Raw genomic sequence first — 10350 nt, 5'->3', positions numbered from 1 at the left:
GAGAGTCCAGAGGAAGGCACTTTGGCCTCAGAGAACCAGATCCACGAGCGCCAAAGCCTGGGGAGGCGTCAAGACTCCTGGAGCTTCCGAGAAGCTTGCTCCGCGTAGGCTTAGCTCATGCTCCCGCCACGGAAAGACCAGAAAGACCCTGACCGGCCAGGGACCGCGGGCACCAATGGCCGGACCCGCACCACCCGCCTCCGGGGACTTCCCGGGGATTGGCTGCCCGCCCCCCCTACCCCCTCCTTCTCCTCCTCCCGCCCCGCCCCTACACCCTCCTTCTCCTCCTCCCGCCCCGCCCCTACCCTATCCTTCTCCTCCTCCCGCCCCCGCCCCGCCCTGACTGCAGTGTCTAGGCGCCGCACGCCCGCATCGCTCTCAGTCTTGCTGAATTGAGCGGTGAGTGTGGGTCAGCGCAGGGGGGTGGGGGTGGAGGGGCACTCGGCTGGTCCGCGGGCCCGGGTGGGGCTGGGCTTGCCCCGTGTCCCCTCGAGCTTTGCCCGCCCGGAGCTCCACTGTTCCCGGCGGCCAGAACGCAGGGGTAGAGCAGCCCTCGGCGGCCCGGGGGGGCGGGCGACTGTGCCCGTCCCGGGGCCGCGCTAGGCACACGCGCCGCGCCGAGCCGCCCCGAGGCTTCCCGGCGGCCAGGCCCGGGCGCGGTAACAAGTTTGCGCTTTGCTTCCCCAGGGCGCAGCCGCGGCTACTTTGTAGCGGGTTCGGGCCAGGCCCAGCCTGCGGCGGCAACAGCGGGTCTCGGACCGACCGTGAGCCTGGGGAGTTTGTCTCCAACGACTGCGGGTGCAGCGGTCTGAGTTCTAAACGCAGGTATGTCCCCGTCCTTGAGTGAGGTGAAATGACCCGGGCCCGAGCACGTGGCCAATGGCGACCGGAGGGTTCCCAAGCACGTGTTTGGTGCAAAGGCCCGAATCCGGCTCTCCTTTAACAAAGGAAACGGACGTTCACAAGCAGAACAGCTGCTTCTCGTGGGTTTTCAGACTCGGTTAAAGAAACTGCTGAGGTCCACGGACACTGACGAGAGGAACGCAGGAAATCGTAGAGAACCCTGTGAAAAACCCAAATCGCCCTTTCCTGTGCCCTTTTAAGGTTGACGCAGTGCCTTAAGAGGCTAACACAGAAGGGTAAAGAAAGTCTCCATAAAACCCAGAGAAGAGATTGTAGAACTCCTCTTTGGATCCTGTCTGGAGTCACAGCTGAACCTACCAGCTAGTGTTTTCAAATAGAGAAGGGAATATGGGTATTGTGGTCATCTCTGAAGGTGGAAAAAAATCTAGACGATGGAACAGGTGTACAAAAGGCTTTTTCTGGATATCCTTTGAGACAATCTGAAAAGAATACCTCAAAGGTTTTTGTTTGTTTGTTTTTCTCTATTTGTTCAGAAAGGTAATTTTAAAACTTTTCTTTTTATAGGTTGAAGACTACAGGTACAAGCCAATGAAGCTGGAATGCCCTGACACTGGTATTTTAACTGACTTACACCAACTATCACTCTGCAGTTGACAACATACAAGTGCCTCCAGTGAGGTCAACTGTTCTCACATAACTTGTAGCAACCATGTATCTGCAGTGGCTTGGGAGTTTAGGGCAGTGGGATAGTGCTGGTGGTTTAATTCTCACAACTCTGTGAAGTGGATACTGTAAAATTACAGATGAAGCAGTAGTTCAGGTAGTGAATTGAGATTCCATCACATATGCATAGCCCTGAACAGGGAGCCTTATATGTACCTTTTTGGCTATGTAAACTATGAAAAGTCACTTATCTCTCTTGAGATTTAGTGTCCTGGTTAAACGGTAGAAGTATTCAGATGGAGATTAGGTCAGTTTGGGGGTGGGGGGGGGAGTGTTAAGGACCAGAGACTTATTGTTGAGAATATAAGCTCTTTATAGTATATAATTACATTGAACCTAAAAGTCGTCAAAATTTGGCACGAAAGGAGCATCCATCAGCATGTTAAATGCTTCTGATGAATGTAGCATAATGAGCTGTAAAAAGGAATTTAAAGGACGCAATGATGCTGGATAGTTAGAATTTGAAAGTATTGGAGGTGACGGGAAAGTTTTCATATGGCAAGATTAACAGCCAAGTGTGTGCTAGGAGTTCTTCCTGTTGATCAGCTCTGAATGTTTACAAATACCTCATTTTCCAGAAGTCTTAAAGGTATTCACCTTGGGTTCATTTTTAATGCTTATTTCAAAATATTGTTTTAGCCTCTGTTTAAACTTCATTTCTTTTTATATTCCATATTATTCTGTAAAATCTAGCTTCCTAATATAGGAAATTTATTGAACAAATGTTAGCGTAATTGCTAGAGGGAAAACAAGGTAAGGGAAATAGGAAGGGCGTGTATGTGCACTGTTGAGTGGAGGACATGATGATTTCAGATGGAGCTGGTCGGAGAATGACTAACTACAGAAGACCTGAAAGAGCTGCAGGAGATAACATGGTTATATACAGTTGATCCTTGAGCAACATGGATTTGAACTTCATGGGTCCACTCATACACAGATATTTTTCAATAGTCAGTACTACAGCACTATGTGGTCCGTGGAGGGCCATCTATAAATTATTCAGATTAACCCCTGCATTGTGCAAAGGTCAACTGCATATATTTGGATGAAGAGCATTTCAGGCAGAGGAAAAGTAAGTGCAAAGGCCCTGGGGAGGGATGTGTTTAAAGGTTTGGGGGGAAAGCAAGGTTAAGATGCAGAGAAGTGACCTTACGGGAGGATTTGACAATAGTTTGTGTGCAGGGCTAAGGTGGATATTTTAGACCATTCTAAGATGTCAGCTTGCTTTCTGGCCTCTCAGGCCTCTGAATGCTGTAACTTAACCTAGAATGCACCCATACACTTTCCCACGTTTCTATAAGCACTATCTTTCCTCCCACGTGCTCTTGTTACGGATTTCTGTAGCACCCTTTAATGGCCTTATCATACTTGGAAGCACATTTTGTAGTTGCTTGTGAGCTTGCCTAATTGCCCCTGCCCATAAAGTCCCTCTTGGTTTCCACTATATTCCTGGGGTCTAACCAAGTGCCTGGCATACTATAGGTTCTCAGATATTTAACCTGAGCCCTAAACCTATGATGACTATAGTACAAGGAGCAGTATCATTTATAATTAAGTTTAGTACTATCGTTAATTGTGTTGGAATGCATTATAAATTGCATTCAAGCAGGTGGCTTACTTAGAGGAGTGGCATAATAAGAGCCTAGATTCAGATCCCCACCCTATATGACCTTAGACCAGTTACTTCTTAACTTCAGTTTATCTGTAAGTTGATAGTAATGACAGTTACTAAAAAAAACCCTGGTGAGTAGTAAGCACTTAGTAGTGCTATAGGGCCATTTTGACAATACCGTATGATCACTGTAATATTGAATCAAAATGAAAATACTGATATTTGATATTTATATGGTACTAAAATGCTGGCCTTAATGTTCATAAAAAACGATAGAGCACCTACTAGGGCCAGGTACTATTCTAGGTGAACACATCCATGAACAAAGCAGATCAGTGGATGTGATTGTGACTGGTCCATTGACGGAGGCCTCCAGTGTAAAGGCTTGTGATGCTTCCTTAATTGAGTCCTGTGACTAGTTAGCACTGTGGTGGCGGAGAGCGTATTCGGTAGGTTAAAAGCCTAGATGAGGTGACTTCAAATGCTAACTACAAAAGTCTGAAGGCTCTAGCAAAGATCCCAAGGACGACCACTGGTTTCACAAATGGCTCCACTCCACTGAGTCCTGGTGTTGGTTCTTTGCCCCTTGAGGAGTTACTTGGGCTGGGTAGACAGGTGGAGACCCTGGGTCTGCCACAGATCCTCCCCCTCCCACTAACCAACTTCAGCCAGTTACAGTCTTGTTCATACTTCGGTTTTCCAAATAATTTTTTTTTCTTTTTTTTTTAGTAACAAGGCTTTTGGCTAAAAAGCTTGGAAGTCCACTAGACTAAAGAATAGCAGGTGAAAGATGTGAGCAGTTTTATAGCCAGGGGGTAAAACTTTGGAGGAAAAACAGAACAACTTTTTAGTTGCTTCGGAGTCCAGAGTTTAGAACTATAGAAACACTAGAACTGCGCTGCCCAGTAGGACAGCTCTTAGTCACACGTGACTACTTAAGTTAAAACTAAAATTAAAAAATCAGGCCCCCAGTTGCATTAGCCCCTTTTCAAGTGCTCAGTAGCCCCACCTGTGGCTAGGGGCTACTGTACTGGATGGCAGATACAGGACATTTCCATTGCTACAGAAAGTTTATTGGCAGTACTCTTCTAGAGGTTATATGGTGAAGACAGAAGGAAAACCTAGAGAGATGGTGTAGTAGGCTAACGGCCCCAAAGAGATCAGATTCTCGAACCTGTAAATGTTACCGTATTGGAAAGAGGGTTGCTGCAGATGTGATTAGGTTAAGGGTCTTGAGATGGGGAAACTATCCTGGATCATCTCTGTGGGCAGGCAGGAGATTCCGTGAACAGAGGTGGAGGCCATGTGAAGAAGCATTTTTAATGTTGGCCTTGAGATTGGAGTGATGCAGCTTCTAGCTGAGGGATGTTGGCAGCCACCAGAAGCTGGAAGGTGTGAGGAACATGTTGATTCCCAGTCCCCCAGAGCCTCCTGGGGGAGCATACACTTGATTTGATCCAGTGGAGTTGATTTCTGACTTCTGGCCCACAGAATTGTGAGAGAATAAATTTCTGTTGTTTCAGTAAGCCACCAAGTGTGCGGTAATCTGTTACAGCAGCCTCAGGTATCCAATACTGATGGAAAGCTTAAGATCACAAATACAGCCAGAGCTGGAACCTCACCTCACCACACCACACCACCTCCTATGCTGTGTTTTCACTAATACCTTACTGGTGGGTAGGTGAGGGTAGATCTTAACTATTAGTCAATTTAAAAATTTTCAGAGGTATGGCGATTAAGTTAACATTTGTTTAGATTTGAATCACGAGATATCAGCATGTGGCTAAAATACGGAGGATTAGCAAATGCTTCATAATAAAATACAGATTATCAAAACAAATATAAGAAATCAATGTATGATTTATTGGAATGTCATTTATGTATACTTTTAATAAATTTCATTACACAGTATAAAACACCATCCAAAGTTCAAGTTGTAAAAATCTGGTAACAAAACTAAAACAATAGGAAAAAACTGTTGGTTATATAATTTTTGCCTTGTAGGCCATACAGCTTTGGCTAGCAGTGTCCCAGAGGTAACACAGACTTGCCTCATGTTTCCACAAAAAGTAAAACTGAATTTCTGGGAGGTTTAAAAAAAACAGTATAACAAATAGAACTAGTTTTCTCAGGGTCCCTACCACAGGGCTCTGACTTGTCATCCATACATTGGAATTTTGATGTACTGAATATCTAGGTTACAACAGTACTGATACTGAATAATGGCAGCTTCATGCTAGAGACTGGTAAGGAAACTAGGGCAAAGACCCAAGTTTCTGAATAAGAAATTCACACTTGTTGAACTCAGTATTCTTATGGGACCATCACACTCAGTCAAATAAAACATGGAAAACCTGAAGGTCAAAACTCAGTCCTTGTTGAAAAGATTGTGTGTTGTTTACATGTTGCTATTTACAGTATTGCCTTTTGAAACTCTTCTCAACCTATGGAATCTCATTCTGATGAAAGAAGTTAGGATCAAAACTGAGCCCTATTTGTCTACCTTTCATACCAAGTTGCAGACCTGAACAGTTTATATCTGAAAATTTATTTAAAATTGGAATTTACATAACGAATAGGAGGCTTCATTAACTTTTGACCAAAATCAGGTCCTGACTGGGGGCTTGGGGGAGGGGGGGTAGAAGAGAAAGTGTCATAAACTGCCCACCATTCCTTGCAGCCTCTTCTGCTTCCTCCTTGCTAACAGACTTGAATACCTGTTTCCAATGTCTCCCACAACAAAAAAGTTTCATTATTACAAGTCTGAATATTTCTGCCTAAAAGTGGCCACTAGTTTTTGAGATGTTTCCACAGTTACATTGATCTCTAGCTCCCTGTTTAAGGTTTAACTCCCAGCCTGCAGGTAACCCGATTATTCAAATGAACTCAACTTGAAATAAGATAGAAACGCTCCCATGTTGAGTTCCTCATTCTGAGCTAATGGTTTCCTAGGTTCCTCCTAATAAACTTCTAGCTCCATGCTATCTACTTGCACACTCAACTCTACAGGTTTCACTCTGCTTAAATCACTGTTAAGTGCCTTAAATCTACAGAGCCAATGAAATATGTCTGAAGAAGCTCAGCTCATTTTAGTTTCTCCAAAACCAATGAAACAAAATTGTAGGACTGCCCTGAATATGCACCCAAGTGGCAGGTTCCTGTGCAGCTCAATTTGGTTTGGCCTCTACAGGATCATTGACCACAACAGCAGGAGAGATCATCTTGCCAGAAAATTTCTTCAGGTGCAAGTTTTCTTTCAGAATGAGTTGGTCTAAATTTTTACCCGTGTTTTTCTTAGAGTTAGTTGGTTATTTGAGCAAACCAAATTCTGACCCTCTCAATTTTCATGTCCCATGGTGACTGGCCAGCCACTTCTTGCATCATCGTGGGTATCATCTCTGCCTTCTTTGAACCTTTTATGCCAAAGACTCTTGCTCTTGACATTACTTCACCATAAACTACATTTAACATTTCAAGTGTCTTGCTTGCAGATTTACTTAACTTTACACAAAGTTTAATGTGCATTCTTTGCTCTAAATTACGGTCATTTTTATGGTTGAAAAAAATACTGTCATATCTACTCACAAAGATAGCTGGCAACCTTGAAAGCACTGTTGTGGCCAGCTGAAACGTGTTACAATAATATCCGTGCAACAGTCACTCCTCTGATGCCAAAAGCCACACATGAAAACTTAGTCAAAATTAAAACAGAAGAGTGCAAATAATCTTTGAAATACATTAACTATGTGCAGGGAGCATTTACCCCTACCCGCCCGCCCCCCAAAGAACCTAAGATAAAAATACATCCTAATGACATTATGGAAGCTGCCACTTGGCTTGGCTGTATATTTAGAATGAGCTAGTTCAAAATGATCTTTTTTTGTTGATTGATAGGCCAAATGCAAGATACCAAAATAGTTTACTTCCAAATATATAACAAGAGAATGGATGCTGTTGTCTCCAGTCTGCTTTCAATTTTGGTTATATACCAAGAAGCAGAGTTGCCGGATCATATGGTAACTACTTTTTTGACGAGCCAACTGTTCCACGGCAGCTACACCATTTTACATCCACCAGCAACGCACAAGGGTTCCAGTTTCTCCAGCTCCTCGCCAACACTTGTTATTTTCTACCAAGTTTCACAGTGGTACGTGAAAATTCAGGTATTTACAGGTTTAAGTATTTTCGCAGTCCCCGTCTGCCTTTCCCCCCCTTGGCAGTGCTTTTTCTTCAGTGAAAATACAGACTCGGGCTCAAGACTTTTAGTTAATAAGTATAAACTACTTTAAGATAACTTTTTGTTGTTTGCCATGCGCAAGAATTCAATACATACTGACACGCTTCTTTACTGGAGGAATCTGCATTACCTTTTTAGGAGGTGAATAGGGCTGCTTTTAAGTGTCTGCATTAGAAACGAACTTCAAAATGTAGATGTGACCTTACCCTCCCTTAACTATCGGTACAGCAGCCAAATAAGCACGAGCTAGAAACAGGCTGGGACAAGAACCGACCATTTAAGCAAGGCGGTTCATTCCTCTAAGCATTGTATCTCACCGTACTGCGTGCACTCAAAAGTGCGTTAACCATAGGACCACAAACTCGCCCACTATTTTTAATTCCAATGTCCCTTCCAAGGCTGCAAACCGTTCAACACAGACGGAGCGAGCGTCAGTACCCGGCAAGGCCCAATCAGGTCGCGCTTTACTACCTTGGTTCCTCCTGCTAAGCGGCAGCAGAGCCGCGCGGACCGCGAATCTCCGCCCGGCGGAGGAGAAGGCATGGGAACGCGAGGAAAAGCCCGAGCTCGGGTGGCTAAGAGACCCCACGGCCCGGGCCCCGCCTCACCTCCGCCTCGGGCACCGCGGGTCCGGGGTTCGAGACAGGCCCTGCGGCTAGTCAAACTCCCTGACCGCGCCCACTGTCCCTCGACGCCACTCGGCCCAGGTTGGGAGCGGACAGACACTACCAGGGGTCCGAGGTACCGGAAGTGGGCAAACCCCTCGGCAGCGAAACCAAGTGCCCAAGGACCGGAGAAAGACCTGCACCCTCGCGAGAGTTCTGACAAGCCCCCACAGGCCGCGAGAGCCCTGGGGGACGCGGTCTGCCAATCACCAGATGGAGGCGGTCCTGGGCGCACCCAATTGGCTAAACACTGTAAAGCTCGCGTCCCGTTGGCATCTTTTCCGGCCCCAACTTCACCTCCTCAGCCTGAATCCCCGCCCCATTTAGCGGCCCCATATCTCAGCTGAAGAGGTGGGGAGCACGAGGGGATATGTCTACGCTTCCCCGCAGTTCCTAGTGCAGGAGCTCGGGCTACCTGAGTAGAATCCCAGCTCTTCACCCGTGGCATTTTAGGACCATTTCACGCCCAGATTCTGACATGACCTGTCTCATTCCTAAGCTCAGCATTCTACCGTGTCCCCAAACTGCCCCAGTCCTGGGCAGAGAGCTGATTTTACCTGTGATTGGGAGTAAGCAGGCTTCCATGGACTTTGCCAAATTAAAATATTTCTCTAAAAGCTTTCTCATCTCCATACCTACGTCCTGCTCTGCATAGTATGCAGTGAGAATTAAATTAAAATTGTTTTTTTTTAAAGAAAAGCTAATCCTCCTGTGCCTTAACTCATTAAATCATCAAAATAATCATCAATGAAGTAGGTACTGTTAATATTTTTCAAGTGAAGAAACCAAGAAGCACAGGGGAATTTAGTGACCTGCCCACGTTCTGTGTGCTCTCCAAACAGGAACTATACTCTGTCCTCTTCATCCGTATCTCCCTTACTTTATTTCGGGACTTCATAATTGCTGGATTACTTCTACAAACAGCCCCTTAACTCCTCTCCTTGCCATCCTCTACAAAGCCAAGGATTAATCTTCCTAATGCAAATCTGATCATGTCTCTCAAATCCTTCTGAAGTCTCTGAAATGTCAAATCCTTCTGTGGCTCCTTATTGCCACTCTCTGGCAGACAGTGCTATTTATTGAAGTATTCACACCTACAGATAAGTACACAAGCCAGGTTGGGTATATACCCAGAAATGGAATTGTTGGATCATAGTTGTGCCATGTCCAAATTTAGTAGATATTTTAAAGCAGTTTTCCAAAGTGTTCGCACCGATTTACACTCTGATCAGCAACATCTGAGAGTTCCAGTCGTTCCACAGTCTCATTAACTCTGGGTATTTCCCATCTTTTTTCATTTTGGCCATTTTGGTGGCTGATAATTATGTCTCCTGTGATTTTAATTTGCATCTCCCTGATTAATGAATTTGAGCACCTAGTCATATGTTTACTGGTTATTTAGAAATACCTTTATGAAATTTCCGTTCAATTCTTTGCCCATTTTTCTGAGTTGTTTTTTAGTTGATTTTTCCTAACATTTGATTATAAAAATGTTCAAATATTTAGCAAAGTTTAAGGAATTTTACAGTAAACACAACTAAACCTACCACACAGATTCTACCATTAATATTCTATAGAACCTGCTTTATTACATTTCTATCCTTCTCTTTATCCATCTTCATGTTGTTGCATTTCAAAGTTAATTGCAGATAGCAATACATGTCCTCTAAATACTTCAGCATATATGTAATTAATTAGAATTCAGTGTTTAAGGTTTGTTTTGATGTAAAACTTCCATCAAATTAGTGTAATGTAAAACTTACATTAAATGCACAAATCTTCAGTGTAGATTTGCTGAGTTTTGAGCAAAGGAGTTTTTCAATGCCACCTCCCAGTCATTCTCCGTTTCCACTCTCCTGGGGGCAATGACAGTTCTGATTTATTTTTTTCCCTGCTGTAGATTAGCTTTACCCTGTTTCAGAATTTCATGTAACTAGAATCATACAGTATGTGCTCTTTTGTGACTTCTTTCACTCAGCATACTGTACTCCTCCATGTTGTTGCATGTATCAGTAATTCATTTCTTTTTACTGCTGAGGAGTACTCTCCTGGATAAGTATACCACAGTTTATCCATTATAAGAGGACTTTTTTGTATATGCATCCTTTATCAAGTGCATGTGTTGCAAATATCTCCTCCAATTCTGAGTTCCTTTTCATTCTTTTAAGGATGTCCTTTGAGGGGAAAAGTTCTTAGTTGTTTTTTTTTTAATTTTTATTTATTTTTGGCTGCGTTGGGTCTTCGTTGCT

At 44.1% G+C, this 10350-nt stretch overlaps 1 long non-coding RNA gene and 1 other non-coding gene across 2 annotated transcripts; both read left to right on the top strand.

Moving 5' to 3' along the window:
• Positions 1-354: 354 nt before the first annotated feature.
• Positions 355-4725, top strand: LOC132484488 (uncharacterized). The gene is made up of 3 exons (XR_009531207.1): positions 355-399; positions 688-825; positions 1429-4725. It is a non-coding gene; the product is annotated as an uncharacterized LOC132484488 (long non-coding RNA).
• LOC132501777 (small nucleolar RNA SNORA26) lies at positions 1092-1213 on the top strand. Its single transcript, XR_009534315.1, has one exon. It is a non-coding gene; the product is annotated as a small nucleolar RNA SNORA26 (small nucleolar RNA).
• Positions 4726-10350: the final 5625 nt, after the last annotated feature.

Source organism: Mesoplodon densirostris, chromosome 1 (genome assembly GCF_025265405.1).
Source record: "Mesoplodon densirostris isolate mMesDen1 chromosome 1, mMesDen1 primary haplotype, whole genome shotgun sequence".
NCBI classification, from domain to species: Eukaryota; Metazoa; Chordata; class Mammalia; order Artiodactyla; family Ziphiidae; genus Mesoplodon; species Mesoplodon densirostris.
The sequence above is the reverse complement of the archived record's forward strand: the minus strand, read 5'-3'. Positions and strand labels throughout refer to the sequence as shown.